General features: G+C 43.3%; 1 protein-coding gene across 1 annotated transcript in view; it reads left to right on the top strand.

Annotated features, from left to right (window-relative positions):
• Window positions 1–17,420, top strand: part of epha10 (EPH receptor A10) — a gene marked incomplete at both ends in the record, with an annotated part of 179,559 nt that overhangs the window by 50,947 nt on the left and 111,192 nt on the right. The window lies entirely within an intron of this gene.

Raw genomic sequence — 17,420 nt, forward strand, 5'->3', positions numbered from 1 at the left:
TGACAGAGAATGTCATTATATGAGAGCAGTCCACGGACTCACACCCACACACACACACACACACACACACACACACACACACACACTCTCTCCCTGCAGTGGCTCATTGCTCACTTTGGCTGTAGTGGTATGAATATGCAGCCGAAGCCCCGACATCTCCCACCGCACCAGAGCTATTGATCAGCCGTAATGCTCCACTAAACTGAGGAATTGCATTGGGACTGCTCGTACACACATATAGCACGGACATGCATTCAGCAGCGCAGTGCCATCTGCAAACACACACACACACACACACACACACACACACACACACAGTATCGGATTTCTGCGAGCCTTTGTGTGCGCCTGATGGAGATGGATCGTGAGATTACACAAGCTTGTGCGCGTTGAAACGTTTGTGCTTGCGAGAATGCGTCTCAATCACTCTTATGCACTTGCGGTTTGGACGACGTGCAGCGCGATACTTTAAACACAAAGCAGAACTATAATGTGCCACCACTCCCCGCTCGTGCTTGTGTACGCTCCTCGCCGCCTGCCTAACTATGTCTTATTTACTCCTGGGTGCAATTGTTTAACCGAGTGAGTGCAAATGCGCTAAGTGTCTCAGTACAGGTCAATAATATTGAATAGCCAGTGAGTAGCTCCTGATAATGGTGTGAGCAGATAGTGTCGCGCCGTCGAGAAGAGGATTACCACATGCGATGTAACAGTCACACCAAATTACAGATTCTACTCAACCAATGCGTCTCCTAACAATCTAGCATTATTGATAATGACATGGACTTTTCAGTGACACTGAGCACTGTTGTCGTGTAAACACCCAAAACCCTATGAAAGTTTGATGTTTTCTCATGAAAGCCATAAAATGCCATTATTAGTCTCTCCATTACTCGTATGCTACTTTTACGTTTTCCTTTGACTCCTAGATAATTGCGTGTAAAAGTGAAGAAGAAAAAAAGGACAATAAACGAGAGCAAACAGCATGTGTAAGAGAAAACCGGAGAGAAGGTCATTGCATTAAGAGAGGCCTCTCAGCAGTCTAAACCTAGAGCAACTAGAACAGGACGATTTAAAGCTCGGCTCTGAAAGACTCTTAGTCTCTGGACGTGAAGCTGGGAGCTTTTTTTTTTCCAAGAGAGGAACCTGATAACTGAAAACTGATGATATGGGACTAAAGCCTGCTGCTTAGGAGCTTTGGATGTCTGTGTGAAAATAATTGACATTTCTCTTCGACAGTTCATAGAAAGACATGGAGGAAAAGCATAAGAAAGGAAATATCGTGAAAAATGAAACTCATCAAACCTCAAACATTAATTGATTCATTCATTATTTTCTTTTACTTTATTCCATTTAGTGCCCTCAACTTATTTCAGATTAGCCCATTTGCTCATGTTTATTGCTATTTGCTCATTTTATTTAACTTTTTACACGTTGTTTGATTGTTTCTTGTTTGTATTTCATCTTTTCATCAAAGCGCTTGTTAAACTTGACCTCTCATGGCGCTACACACATAGGATATATTATTTATATGGCGTGAAATCAGATTCTAAAAGTTTGTCTGCTGTAGTTTGCTCGCTACTGACTCGTGACAGATTCATGAGCTGAGCTCAGAATGTACGTCAGGCAGCCAACCAAAGATGAACGAGTGGAAAACTTGAAACATGGCAGCTGCGTTTGCAGCATCTTGTTTTTCACGTTAACTCTCATGTTAAGAGGCTGAATCTGCCACGCTGCCTGTCTGAGACATGCGTCGCAGCAGAATTATGTAACTGGCAGCACTCAACACAACTCACTAACCGAGCTGGTTTTTTCTTTTCTTCCTCAGTCTTGTAATATAAGCTTATTTCTGTCTCTTTTCTCTCCAACCTCAGATCCATTGTCCTCATACTTCCCATCTTTTTTAATGAAATGAAGTCAAACAAGCTCATATTGATGGCTGTTATTAAAGACTCTTTGTAAACAGATGGGGATGGATGTAGCAGTTATAACTCTGCCACCGTGGGGACACACACACACACACACACACGAGTTGCAGCAGTTGAGCCAAGCACTCAGTCTAACGCTGCTAACGCTACAGGAGTGCGTGTGGATGTACTCTAACGTTAATGTCGGCATCTTTCACGTTGCTGTCGAGTCGAATGAGTCGCTTCCGAGGTTAATGACGTCGCTCGGCCTTCAGTAAACGGGATCTTTAGTGAAAATAGTAAAAGAGCTTCTCGTCAAGAAACCAGCTTTTGTTGATGGTGACTAAAGGGGGCGGACGGGTGGAAAGGCCCTGCAGCAATTTCTATAGAAGATAAAGGTAACAGGTCGTCAACATTAAGCCAATTTTGATGAAACCTTCTGGTGCAAAATACAGTGAAACATCCTGAAAACTTCTCCTATAGCTGTTGAAGTATGCATATTGTCATAACTGAAAACAACGTATCTGTCCTCTCAGTTTCCTCATATGGGATAAAGGTACAGCAAATTGTAAAAGCAACTGTAAAAGCTATGTGCAGAAACTTTCTTGAGTCTACCTGTAATTTCTATTTGTGTTTATATGCGTGCATCGTCACCGTATCCCTTCGCCCTGCATGCATTCACAAATTTATGCTTTATGAACTCGTGTTGATGAGCACACACGCTCTTCACTCTCATTACGAAATGCCACCAGCAGGAAAAGACCAGGGGAAAAATGAATTATGTAATAATTCACCTTGCAAATACTGCGATTCATGTGCATGTGTGTGTTTCTGTCACACTCATGAGCTCCATCCTGTTCTAATTAAGGCTGCTCTTTCTATATAATTATGGAGTGTGGTGCATGCCTTCAGCGGATTCTCTTATTATCTCTGTTGTTTGCTTCTCGCGCACACTCACCACCCTGCTATTCCTTCCTATTGCTCTCCTTCCCTCTGTAATTTACCGCACGCCTTCCTTCTCCTCCCCTTCCCCCCCTTTATTCCGCTCTACCATTTACCCCCGACGCACTCCCAAAAGAAGTGCGTACGTACCTAACTTCTATCCTCCTGAACTCGGCAGTGCTTCACGACTTCCTGTAACACGACTGTTTGCTTTCTTTCCTCCTTTCCCTTCTCATTTTCTCCCTGTTTACATTTCGTTTTTTAAAAATTCTCACTTCTTTTTAATCTTTTCCTGTAAAGTGTGTGCAGACGCAGTGCAGGAGCATGTGGCAGGGTGAGATGGGAAGAGGCAGGTTAAGAGACGAGAATCGGCCCGAGTTAGTTTTATTCTTCATTATTTCAGCTCACAAGACATGTATATTGAAAAAATATTTGAATATTTCATGAAATCAGTGTGTTTTCCATTTCTATTAGCCCGAGGTGATAATTATAACAATTAAATTTTAAAGAATGCTTGAACTTTTTAGCTTTTTAATTTATTTCCGTTTCATAACATTTTATTTCAAGACGCTTTTCCAGACAAAAACCAACAGTTCCACTTGAGCAACCGGAGGAGAAAGGAAAAACTCCCTCTTAACAGGAGGAAACCTGCAGGACCAGACCTGGTTTGGATGAGGGGTGGGTGGGGTCGGGATCCTCTATTCTATTCAACAGTGTGGCAATAATTAATAATCAAACTTTTTGTTGCTATTCCAAGACGAGATGTGTAAAGTTACCTTGTCTTTTATTCCCCTTTAACACCCCCCCACCCACCCCCACCCCCCTTGCACCAGCCCTTTTTGGCCGGATGCCACCCCGGCCCATCTGGTCCTCGCCGCCCTCCATCCTCCTCCATCTCTCTCTCTCCTTTCTGGCCCCGTCACCCCTCGCCCCAGCTTTCATTTTAAATAATTCACATCCTCCTCCGAGGGAAAACAAATGGGTTCTTTTGGGCCCCGGCATCTGATGTATTTATTCTGCAGGCCAGCCGTACAACAAGTGGTCAGAAAGCACAAGAGTACACACCTGGGCCAGCAAGACTAAACGTAAAAATGCACCCTCACAGACATACGAGCATATATATGCGTGCCCGCTCGCAGGAGGACCATTAAAATGTCCTATAGATATTGAAAATGTGAGCTGGAGAGAGGCCAAGGACTCACTATTCATCCTTCACTCTGCCTGCCTTCGACAAATTAGAATGAGGGAGGGGAGGAAGGGAAAAAAAAGGGGACATTATGGGAATGGACAGAGATGGAAATGTTGAGGAGGAAGGTGAGGAGAATGAGAAATGTGAAAGGGAATACACATCAGAGCAACAAAAAGAAGAGGAAGCTGTCACTGAATTGTCATGGTTGGACTGTTTGTTAGTCGCTCGGCAGAAGAGCCGAATGCATAAAATATGGGTTGTAAAAGCTAAGAATGATTTCACCATCTCAAACAATGGCGCCGAGCGGGAAGGGGCGACTTTGATCAGTGTGAGGGCCGCAACGGTTTCATATTCTCTACAAGAGGGGCTGAAATGACCATGCAGAGCCAGCTCAGAGGTTTCTAGGAATCGTAGCAGCTTGTATGTCTGTAATCTTAATCAACAAAAATGCTTTTGATACATTTACCTTGAAAGAAAAACAGTAATTCAGATAAATGTCAATGGATACCTTCCTCTATTGGGCTTTCAAAGAATGAAATCAGTTTGGGAGTGTCTCCGCAGTGGTGTAGTGGTCAGCACTCATGCCTCACAATAAAATCTATCCAGTTGGAGTCCAGCTGTGAGTAGAGTTTGACACTGTCTGTCTCTGTGTTTGACCTGTGTTGACCCGGCCATGGTGAATGAATTCCCCTACAGTACTGAGATCAGCTCAAACCTTTGTGACTCTATATTGAATGAAAGAGGCACAGAACATGGATGGATGGTATAGAGACTGGTTAGATGGAATATTCCAGGGTACTATATTTTGTATTCTTTAAAAAATATCCAGCATGTCAAGAATAATACTTTTATACTCTTATATGATAAGATGATATTTAGAAGCAGAAGCGATGCATCAGGTGTTAAGGTCAGCATTGTATTTCCATTCTGATATGGAGGGTATGTTTCCATGCCTCCTTTTGCTCTTGTCTGGAGCAGAGATAATAACAAGGGAGGAAGTCTCAACTGGGGCGGAGGAGGACATAAATAAAGCGATCAAACACTTGAAAAGGAAAGGATTGGAACGATTGGATAACCGTCCAGCGCTAGTCAGTATGAAAGGGGGACAAATCCAAATCCCAAGGACACGAGGGATTGGGAAACATCCCACCAGCCCACCATCTCCCTCCATCTTTCCCTGCTCCTCTCACTGTATCCTCTCATCCAAACGAGGCTCATGAATTAAACACGGCCAACATGAATGCATCAAAGTTAGAAAAGGTTGGCATCCAATTTAATCAGGTTTCTAACTCACCTGACATGACAGCCTCATTTCTCTCCGGCTCACCCATGACCACTGAGCTGAATCAATCATTCAGTAAAGCCTGGAAACACCCTGTGAGGGTAAATTTAAACCAGTGACACATGAAAAAAAAAAAAGGCTTTATTAAGGTTGTCAAACGGCTTTGCTTCCTTCGTGTTTTTTCATTATCCTACCTTCAGTAATCAGGCGGGAATCACTTCATTGTTTCCACAGCATGATGCAACACTTGGTTGCATATTGAATTACTCACTGTAGCAGTTGGAATGTGTTTTCTCTTTTTTTTCCCCCAATTTGAGGTGATCAGAATTAAATCATACAGTAAAGGTAAGCCTAACAATAGGAAATGTAAATGTCCCAGTGGAGAAATTGTGCTACTCGGCAGCAAAGAGAAATGATATACAGGAGAGGCGATACAATATAAATCAAAAAGGAACAATGAGAGAGGATTAACAGCGTGGCCGATAAGTGCAGCACCATTTTTCTCCTCCTCGGGAACGTATTTATTTGAGTTATGGCGTAAAAAGTGTGTTATTTTTCACTCTGCGATATGCTTTTTTAAAATGAATGTCTGCTTATTCTGTTTAAAGACGCTCAGCCTCCACTGTGTTTGGTTCTCCAGCCTCACAATGAGAATATCTTCAGCGCCAGTCCCTGTTGGGGGGGTCTTTCTGTGAGTGGCCCACGTGCCAGGTTGCAGGTTCGATTTCCTATCTCCCCCTGTCCACATGTTGTAGTGTCCTTGAGCAAGACACTGAACCCCAAAGCACCATATTGCCAAAAGTTTTTGCTCGCCTGCCTTCACATGCATAGGAACTTGAGTGACATCCTCCTCTCAAACGATAGGATTTCATATGACAGCTTCAGCTCTTCTCGCTTTTCCACAAGGTTTAGGAGTGTATTGACGGGAACGTTTGATCTTGATGTAAGGTTTGGATGCAGCTGCTCGTCCATGAAGCTCTCTATGCATTGTTCTGGAGCTAATCTGAGGATCACACAAACTTTGGAGGCCCGTGGCTCTTAGTGCAGAACGTTCGCCTCCTCTGTGCTCTATGCGCCTCAACTTCTGCCGACCCCGCTCTGTGATTATTAATGGCTAAGTTGCTGTTGATTCTAATTGCTTCCTCTTCATTTTAGTAATACTAACAGTAGAGGAAATTTCACTTACTGGACAGGTTGCATTATATTGCTGTACCACGGTGAAATTCACTGAGCTCCTGAAAGTGACACAATCGTATACAGCTGAGCAAATACTTTTGGTAATTTAGTAAGTAAGTGAACTCCATTTACCATATGCATGCATCCTTTTTTTCTGTGATGGATAGACCGATCCAGGGTGTACCCCAGCTTCGCCTGTAATCACCATGGACAGTCTCCAGCTCGATTTCCCAAAATATCTACAAAAAAAACAGAAATGTGCCGACACTTTCTCCCTTGACACCATCCCTCAGTGTGATCGCTTGCCCCCCCTGGAGGTCTGTTCGTGCTTGTGAGTTTTCACCCATATTTCCTGGCCCCGAGGTGCAGACTGGGAATCCCGGGTGACCCACTGCGACACGCGCAGGCCGGCTGGGGACAAGCCTGCTTCGAAGCTCGGGGATAAATTCTAAGTCCGATTATGTCAGACTGTGTAATGCTGTAATGCTTTGTGTCCTGAAGTGACAGAATGGCGGCGGCGGGAAGGGGGGGGGTCGGGGGCGTTGCTGTTGCACAAGACAGCTTACAAGTGTTTCTGTGTTGTGAGAATTTTAATCAAACAGTTTTTCCCTTTTTGTTGGTGTTTTTCAGGGCCTCGGGGAAAAGAACTGAACAGTTCAGGAGTTTTACAAGCAATGCACAGAAACACACGCATGCTGATTTTGCCTCCTCCATAAATTATACAAAGAATTCAGAAACTAGGTGAGGAGGCAGTGCTGAAAGATTGCCCTGCTGTGCCACAATCTCCTCCTTCCATCCCCATTCAACCTCCACTAATAACGGTCCATCTGTTCAGAATTGATGTGGGATCAGCGTATAGATCTGTCTGCCCCCACTTAACCTCACTGAAGCATACTTGTTCTGTCAAAGCGGTTGCAAGACGGTGAGCACAGTGGTTCACTACTTATTAAAATCTAAATCTGAGCAGGGAGACTCTTGATACTGTTATTTTTAGCCATACAGGTCTCACTGTAGTAACACAGCTGAAATAGGAAGAGTACACATGTTTGTCTGTGAAGGCTAAATAATTTAATGGAAGTCTTATAAACGGCTTGATAGTGATTAAGTGGTTTTTACGCAGTGATAAAAACTCCTTAACCATTTTGAATTGTCGACATGTTGAAGTCACGGGTCGTTAGGTCACATGGCAAGTGAGAATTGTCGGGGTCAAATTAAATGATTAATGATGGAATGCCTCATATATCAAGTGGCATTACAACGCTGTCATGCCTTTGTGCTCATTTAGTTTGGATGCATCTACAGCTAAATGAGCATCTTCCACTATTTCCACTGTACAGAGGGTTTTTAATTGCATTAAAATGTGAGGAGAAACTACTGAACACAGATAGGAGACATGATTGTTAAAAATTAAAATGTACTTTTTTTTTTAATAGAGGTAACGAAATGGACATAATGTCCTTCTGTGTCAAAAACAGGTGAAATGTAGGTTGATGTTGTTAAACGTTCATTCGGTAGAACTACATTTGTACTTGCACGTGTCTACTTTTCATCACGAAATATGTTTAAAACAACTCCCAAGATGGAAGTTTTCGAAAAACACTCAACTCTGTTGTTGTGTACACGGACAAAAAAACACAACTTTCTGCAAAATGCTCCACCTCCGCCTCCGTTTAGACAGCGGGAACGCTGCTATTGTGCATGCACACCACGGCCGTAGTAAATAGTTCTTCTGCACATGCTCAGTAGATGGACAATAAGAACTATGTTTCCCATCCAGAGTGTCATGACTCCCAGTCTGTATTCTCCTGGAACTTGGTAGTTTTATTTTGACATTCACCGTAATAACAATCCAACTTGGTCGTCTGTCCAATAGAACGTCTGTGTTCTCCCAGTGTTAATGTTTATAGGGTATCGTTCTCTGATGCATGTGTGTGTGTGGTTTCAGTACGACAACCAACAGCACCCACTGGTGGCCCTACATGCTAACTACGTCATTTTCAGCGTTGTTGCCATTTCCGTGTAAACAGGTATTGTTTTCAAAATGTTTTCATGAAAACGTGACCTCAATAACTTCACGTTTGAGCATTTTTCCGAAAGCTTTTTTCCTCCACTTTTTACCCTCGTGTGACGTAAACGTCACATCAATCTATCAAGGTTTCAACATATCTGAAGGCTCTTTACTAGTTTCCACTAAAAAAGCCATTTGGGGCCATTTTCAAAACTTAAAAAGAAGTTTGCCTGCTACTAAGTTCTTTAAATTATCCCATTATTCTGGATGAGTAATAACCTTCATGGGCGATTAATCTAAAATGCCTCGATTCTCTTTATTCAGCTAAAGAGCTTTTGAAGCAGTTTTTATTTATTAGAAAAAAAAACCTCTTGTCCTGCATCCAGGCAGAGGTTTACATTGTGTGTTTGTATGCGATGACCTGTGATGCTGTCAGTGTTTGATGCTAGCGCCTGTGTGTGTGCGGTTGTGTGTGTGTGTGTGTGTGTGTGTTTGCACCGGCTGTTGTCTCTGTATTCACAGCTCGGCTGAGGGGCCTGCCGTGAGGACAGAGCCACCCCCCCCCCACCCCCTCCCCACCCCCCGGCTCCACAGTGACACGCCAGCCTTTGCCAGCTTGGCTTTGCGTCCTCCTGCATTCCTCATTTTGTTGTCATTTGTCAGCACCGTTCCCGTCACACATCCTCTCCTACACACACACACACACACACACACACACACACACACACACACACACACACACACACACACACACACACACACACACACACACACACACATACAGACTCGCACTCGCATGGAACAATAAAATAGATGGCGTTTGCAGGGGACACCTGTGCCTCTTTAACACCCCCCCCCCCCCCCCCCCCATGTGGGACACCTGTGCCTCTTTAACACCCCCCCCCCCCCCCCCCCCATGTGGACACGCCCACACATATGCATGTGAATGTGCACCGGGATTTTCTCGGACGAATTCATATGCAACACGTGCACGCTCACAAGCACATGCAGAAGCAAACAACACTACATATGCGTGCTCAGACACGGGCTCACTCCCAGTCCCTCACTAGGCTCATGTGTGTTATTTGTCCATAACCCACTCCATCTGTTTCTGTCTTCACGCCTAACCAAGGCCTGTTTGCCACACACACACACACACACACACACACACACACACACACACACACACACACACACACACACACACACACACACACACACACACACACACACACACACACACACACACGCACGCCGTTCACTGTTTTGATGTCTAATCATGAACAGCTCCGCAAACACCTGTAGTCCTCATATTGACTAGACAACCCATAATCCTCTTGGATGGACAGGCTCATTAGTGCTCCAGCGCTCGCACATCACTGAGCAACAATCATAAAACCATGAATCTTGACTCATACGCCGGCTAAATCTTGTTAATATTCTGGGAGAGGTGTATGGGATTTTTGTCACACTGGCGGTAATTGTTTCAAACTCTTTGCACACGTCGATGTGCCGCTTCATCGAACATCGCTCTCTCTGACTAATACACACACACTCACACTCACACACACACACACACAAATGCTCGCCGTGGGGAGCAATGTGAAGTGATTGGCATCCTGAGGCGAGTGTTATGGGTGACATTTCCACTGTGCCGGGGTATAGTGGTCCCCTGCGGAGCCTCTGGTCCGCTGGCACACTGTGAGATTGGGGGCGTGAAATAGGCGAGGGTGCAGGGGTGGGGACACAGGGAGGGGGGGGGAGGGAGAAACACTTTGTATGTTACTTAAACTATTAACTATCTTTGATTAAGATTTCTTTAAAGTTATCAAAGTGTGAGGTGGGGCTCCTGTTGGGGGCGCCTGAGAGCTCAGCACAACATTTTCACATCTTTTGAACTGAATTTATTGAAACAGTCGTGGAGTTTTACTCTACCAGGTCACACACTGTATATAAAGACCTCATTCTCTCAATTTGAAAGCATTTAATTAGCACAAACAGAGAGGTGGATCCAAACAGTAGTTATCATTCATATAAATCAGGGGTCTCCAACTCAGTTTAGTTCAGGGGCCACATACAACCCAGGGTCATCGTGAGTGGGCCGGACTGGTGAAATAGTGCATCATTACCTTTGATGTTTAGCTTTTCTTTGTTGTGTTGCAGAGAATTATGATGAAAATGTCAATATTTTCACAAAACCAAACAATTACTACTGAAACGACTGTAATCTCAACATAAAGCAAATTGTGATGAAACCTTCTGCTGCAAAATACAGAGAAATGTCCAAAAAAATGTCTCCTGATGGTGCACGTCAATATAAACTCTCCCTGACAGCACGGCTTTGAGGTAAATGGTAGTTTGTGATCTTTCATGGCAACGTCGCCGATATCTCGTCTCAGGTCTCAGTGTTGTGTTGTGTCTGCTACTCTTTGTTAAAGATTCAAGGTTTTCATTGATATTTTTTTCCACAATTTCCTTGATTGTTTGGCGGCCGGATTAGAGTCTCTTGAGGGCCAGTTTTGGCCCACGGGCCTTCGACACCCCTGACATAGAATCTTTTGAAAAAATAATAGTATATTATATTTAATAGACTATTGGGAGACGTGAGCATTCGTTAAATGTGACCGACTGTTTCAGATTTTTTATGTGACATCATTGTTCAGCCTGAATTACCTTTTAGTCTTTTTTGACTTTTTACAGCGAAACAGCACTTCCACTAGATTAACTCGAAAATTTACTTTAAATCAAAGCTGTTATCTCAAAAAAAGGAGAGCAGCAGTCCTCAAACAGAGGCTGAGAGACGACAGCTTGAAAGACTCTGGACTTGCGTGTCTTGGCTTGATGAGGTTTAATTTCCTGTGATGTCCTAACACCGCAGAGCAACAAAGAGGGATAGTGTCTGCATGATCGGAATAGAAGATTAAGTCTTTTCACAAGTGTCTCTGAAGGATGAAGAAATTAAACAAAACTCTTCCGGTCGACTTTTCATCGTGTTCCTTCATGTTTGTCGCTCACAAGCTTTCTCTTAATTTTCCCTTTGCCAAAAATATGCTTGAAAATCACTGCAAGACATTCTCCCAGCAGCTCCCAGCAGCGCCCAGCAGCGCCCAGCAGCTCCCAGCAGCTCCCAGCAGCGCCCAGCAGCTCCCAGCAGCACATTGTCCGACTTGCCGTCCCTCAAGGAGATTTTCTTCTGTTCTCTAAGTTTACCTGCAGGCAGTAGACATTATTAGAGAGTGGTGAGGCCAATATTAAAATAGGTATACAAGACCAGCCGGGTTATTATTGTAATTTTGTTTTTAAAAACATTTTTTGTAATATTTTCAAACTAAAATTGGGGTTACACTAGAAGGTCATTTCTGGAAATGTGAAAGCTACCTCATGGACAGTTAGTAAAAGCAGTTTTTAATTTGATGGTGGCATTAGGAAGCACAGAAGTGGAGAAGTTTGTCTAGATTAGAACAAGATGTTCAATCAACTTGCTTTATTTTTCATCTATGCGTCTGGGTTTTGACTGTTTCTGGCCCCGTTTACGCAACAATTCTTCAAGCGAAAACTCATTGTTTTTGTATCTTTGTTTGATGTCTGTTTCCATGGAAACAGCAGAAACACAAAAACAGAGATGGCGTTAGCATGCCAGGCTACCATTTGGTGACGTTGGTTGTTGTTGTAATGAAACTGCACACACATGTTGCAGGGAAAAATACGCTATAAACATTAACAATGGGAGAACATGGACATTCGTGTGGACAGACAACCAATTTGGATTGTTCTTACAGTGACTGTCAAAATAAAACTACCTAGTACCAGGAGAATAAAGACTGGGGGTCGTGACACGACAGAGGAAACGTTGTGATTGTTTATCGACTGAGCATGTGCACAACTACTGGTTACCACGGCTGTGGTGCGCGTTACCAGTAGCAGCATTTCAAGAAAAGTACATTTTTACCCCTTTTCTGCAGAGATTGAGTCCGTTGTCGTGTAAACAGACTCCCAAAAGACATATAAAGTTCTGCGTTTTCATTTGAAAATGTCGTATTCCATGTTTCTACAAACACAATGTGACCGGGTTGGAAGCACTAAAATGTGAGAGAATTTGTGAATCAGTGACATTTTTTGTTGGGATTCACACTGAATCGGTATCTTGCACATGTTGCATTAATGTTGCTCAAGTGTTACTGTGAATTTTGTCTGAATTGGTGCGACACGAACTCGACATTCACTGCATTGTGTGACATTTACCCGACACTCCCACAGCGTTCACTCATCTGGCAGAGGCATTTAGCGTTTTTGATTCTTGCAACTGTCTTAGAACATTCTGGATTGTTACGCACTAACCATGTGAGACAGTTTCAAATTCTTGACCATTGATCTTCGGTCTTGTCTTTCCTTTGTCCTTCTCTCACACTGTAATAGTGCAATGCTTTTTTTCCCCTCACTTTATCACTTTTGCATATTAAAACAAACACCTCTTGGCCACACTATCTACCAGTAATCTACATGAGAATTCCAATCATCATTCGTCGTCAGACATTGTAGAAGAAGCTCAGATTGACATGATGAAGACTTATTCTAATAGCTAGAAGAGACAGGTTTAAGACATCCCTGACAGCTATGAGAGTATTTTTTGCCGAGGAAAAAAATGAACACATAAAAAAAGATATTTTTGAGGAAAATACAAGCCCTTGAGAATAGTTGGTGATATTTTGGAAAGCCCTTCTCAATTTCCCGGTGAGATATTGACTTCAAATACATGCAACCACCATTCCAGGTTTTACTTGTGAGCAGCAACTGTTTGACTGTTTTCTCTGTCTCCCTCCCTCTGTGTGTCTCTTGTGTGTTTTTTTTGGGTTGTTCACCGTCCAGAACAATGTAAATGTACTGTTGCATTAGTTATTTTTCCTTCCTATCATCCATCACATGGTACACATAGAGAGAGGGTGGAGTGTGGAGCAGTGAGAGACTGCGGAGTGCACTGGACTGTTGCCGTGTTTGCACAGATTGAAAAATCAGACACGGGCAAAAGCACAAGTTCGCACACGCGAGTCCATGTGTACTGTATTTTTTTGCCAGGCAATGCACACATATGGAATCAAAACGCAAATAATGCTTGACTGTCTCATGCTGTGCCGATACTGATTCCAGTATCGGGTATTGTGGTCGATACCGCACGGAATGCTCGTACTCGTAAAAGCTGCCCGATACAACCCGGCGAGTATTACGTGACGTCATGCATCAGCAACGTCACCCCGAGGTACACAGGTGAGGACGAGCGACGTCAGCGGTTTGGAGATTTGTTAATGAGAATGACTAAAGTAAGACAGACTGTAAATGATGTTCTGACAAAATATCAAGAGGAAGTGGAAGATAGTTCGTACAACACCAGCAACTTAAGACCAGCAGAGTTAGCCCGATGTCGCTCATTAGTTTAAATGCTCAGTGCTACATGCTACATGCTAAGGAGTTCCGTGGCTCACACACCAGCGATGCTACATGATTAAAGTAGGACTGATAGTCATTAACAGTGAACTCCGTCCTTCAGTCTACTGTTTTACTGTTGCCACAAGCTGCCTCAGCCGTCAACCATGGCCGTCTCATATTATGTGCGTATGGAGTTTGAATTAGAGTTAAAGGTATTTAATAAGTACTCATATTGGTACTTTTCATTGGCGAGTAGCTGAAGGTTACTACTCCTACTCGTCCTATAAAAAAGTGGTGTCGCTGCAACCCTATTATTCTCTGTTTCACTCTCTTTCTGTGTGTGATTGCGTGGCTGTGTTGAGTGCACTGGACTGTTTCCGTGTCCCTGCAGTGCTGGTTGTCATTATACACTGAAAGTCAGTCATGTAACGTGTGTACACAGGCACAGCTGGCTGAGTGTGTTTTACTTTTTGTTTGTTGTTTATTGAGTGTATATGTCACTGGTTCTACTGAGAGAACACACACACACACACACACACACACACTCACACGTTTGTGTGTCATATGGTTTTAACTGGCCCTGTCAGTGGTGATGGATGGAGTATTCATGAAGCTCTCTTGTTTCCACGCTCTGGATCGAGGGCTGCCAGCATCATCCAGTCCAACGGCGAGCGGGACAGGTGGATCAAGGGGGATGACATGAGGCAGAGACGGAGGAAATGAGGAAGGGATGGATGGATGGATGGCTGGAGAGGAAGAGGGGAAGCTGGAGATGACAGAACGGAGGGATTTAGTGATGAAAAGAGTGTCGGGAGGTGGGGAATGAGAGAAACAGTGCTGCCTGCTTGGAGGGAAGGTCAAAGTCAGCAGGGAGGGCTGGAGTCCTGCTGAGACAGTCTCCCACACGCACACAAGTACTCACACACGTATGCACACACACGTGTGTCTTTTTAAATCCAAAAATAGTCCCGTCTTCCATCTCTTACTGACCATTCCAACATAGACTTTTTTGTTTTTTTTATCCTTCCCGGCTAGCCAGCATCATCTATCCTGCGTCGTTATTCTCATTTGGCAGATGAATAAATCTTATCCTCGTTTATGAGGCGGCTCTTGTAAGCGAGAATAGAGGTAGATAGACTCGACAGCGAACTATTAGACACAGAGACAGATGGGCGAGAGGAGAGACGCACGGCAACAACGAGCACAGCGACTGACAGATTTGTTTGCTGTTTGAAACAAACGTTCGACATGACAAGACAGAGAGACAAGACAGAGAGACAAGACAGAGAGACAAGACAGAGAGACAAGACAGGCACGTTGGACTTTCAGGGACACTTCCACGTCCGACGTGAAGCCGCTTCAGAGGCTGAGATAAAGACACCGTTGCTCTGATTTTGTCAAAAGACTGGATTTAATTGCACGTAATAGTAATCACTTGGAGGTTACAGTAACGAGCTTTTCATTGGAAGATTGAATTGAATCTCACTGCTTCCAACTCCGGCTGCAGCAGGAAAGGCATAACGTAACTTAGGCCACATTATTTTCAGTTTATGGCTGGACGGTGATCCAAACTCTGTGCATGGGTATCATACCATTTCTCGAACATTTAGTAAAATGTCTCCTCCCCAGCTCTTTATATTGTCATGTTAATTGGGTCTTTGTATCCAAATCTTCAATTTAAACGTTTAAAGCAGAGGTGTCAAACAGATTTGAGTTCAGAGGCCACAAACATAACCTTTAAGATTTAACTTTAACATTCTTCTTTGTTGTTGTACAAAGAATATGTGATGGAAATGTTGATATTTGTTCATTTTGTAAAAGCAAAAAATGACTAAACTGATGACAATCTCAACATAAAACCGTCTGGTGCAAAATAGTTAAATGTCCAGCGAGCTTCTCCTCTAGCTGTTGCATTAGACATGTGGCTTATGACACACTGGCCTTATGTTTGCCACCCCTTTATTTAAAGGATTGAATAGAACCTGCATTGCCTTTTAAATACACACTAATATGCATCAGTAGCCCGTCCCAGCCCACCAGTATCAGTGTTCATGACATGTCTATATATGTGAGCACTGCTTAAATCCCACTCGAGCTGGCACTGCGTAAAGGCAGCGTTCCCTCTTGATTTCCTGAACTGCACACTCGCTGGCCCGAGAGTTACAGTTGGCTTCAAAAGACCGCCGCTCTGTGTGTGGGAACTGCAGTGGCCTGCAGACCGCTGTAAGTGGCAATAAATGAACTGAGGACTCCCACTTTTTCCTTTGAATCTTTTTTCTCCCCTTTCTCGACATGGTTGAAATTAACCCAGTCGAAGAAAATCACAGCTGGCTCAAATGCAATGCTATTTAAAATAATAATAATAATAATTTAGTACCATTGCAAAAAACAAAAATGCCTTAAATGTGATTATATTACTAATTGTTTCTTGATGTGCTTGCTGAGCTAATTGTACCTTTTTAGCTTAACCAGCATAGCCTTGTCATTTGCAGGGGAAAAAAAAGTATTTTTAAGCGTGTGCCACACTTTTAATCATCTTATCAAAGACAGTTGCTTCCCATCCCCACGATCCAGTAAATTTAAAGACGAGTGTGTGCTGCCAGCAGCAGCCCTGTTTGTCTGTCTGCCAGCCTGCCCGGCTGTCATGGAGGTGATGTCCTCTGTTAGGATAGGACAAATTGACCTAACCCCCGGGGCTGCCTGAGGGGACACCGCTGATTGTTTCTATACCGTCTTCAGTAGCTGTCATCTGCAGGAAGAGCTCAGCCAGCACATCTCACTTAACCAACAGGGGAGGATACTCCGAGTTCCTTTCTACCGAGGTGCCAGGGAAGTAGGTGTACTCTGGATGTACAGGAAAGAAAGGGACTCATACTTCATGAGATGTATCGCTGCCATTGCATTTCTTTTTGGGGATAAAGTGAGTTTGCCTATTGTCAGGGAAGTAGAAGCAGTTTTCAAGGAGATACGTCACTATTGAAGGAGTTATTACCAAACCTGCACACGCTCCTATAATGTGTCTTAAGCTCAGCCGCTTTCTACAATATTCAACCAATCTGGAAAGAAGATCCAACAAATAGCTTTATTTTTAGGTTTGTATGAAGTTTAAACTATCAAACTAAATTCTATTTCGCACTAGCACTTTAAACCTTAGATTAGATTAGATTAGATTAGATTAGATTGTACTGTATTCAGCCCACACTGGGAAAATGTACTATCTACTTTGGCAAAGAGGTTAAAAAAATAAAAAAACAAGAAGCAAAACATACAAAATATCTTATACAGAAATAGAAATACTCTCCAATCTGTATGAAGAAGTCGCTGCCTCAGGTTAGTATAAATCATTTTAGCATTAAGAAAAATGCCAAATATCAAAGTATGAAGCTCCAGGTAGCAAAAGTAAACAAAAGTGAGCTTCAGCATGTGAAACATTGATGAGCACAAAAACCTGGCGCCTCTGTATGCTAAATACAGATTATCTTATGTCACAAAATT

Source organism: Lipophrys pholis (genome assembly GCF_963383615.2).
Source record: "Lipophrys pholis genome assembly, chromosome: 17".
In the NCBI taxonomy this organism is placed as follows: domain Eukaryota; kingdom Metazoa; phylum Chordata; class Actinopteri; order Blenniiformes; family Blenniidae; genus Lipophrys; species Lipophrys pholis.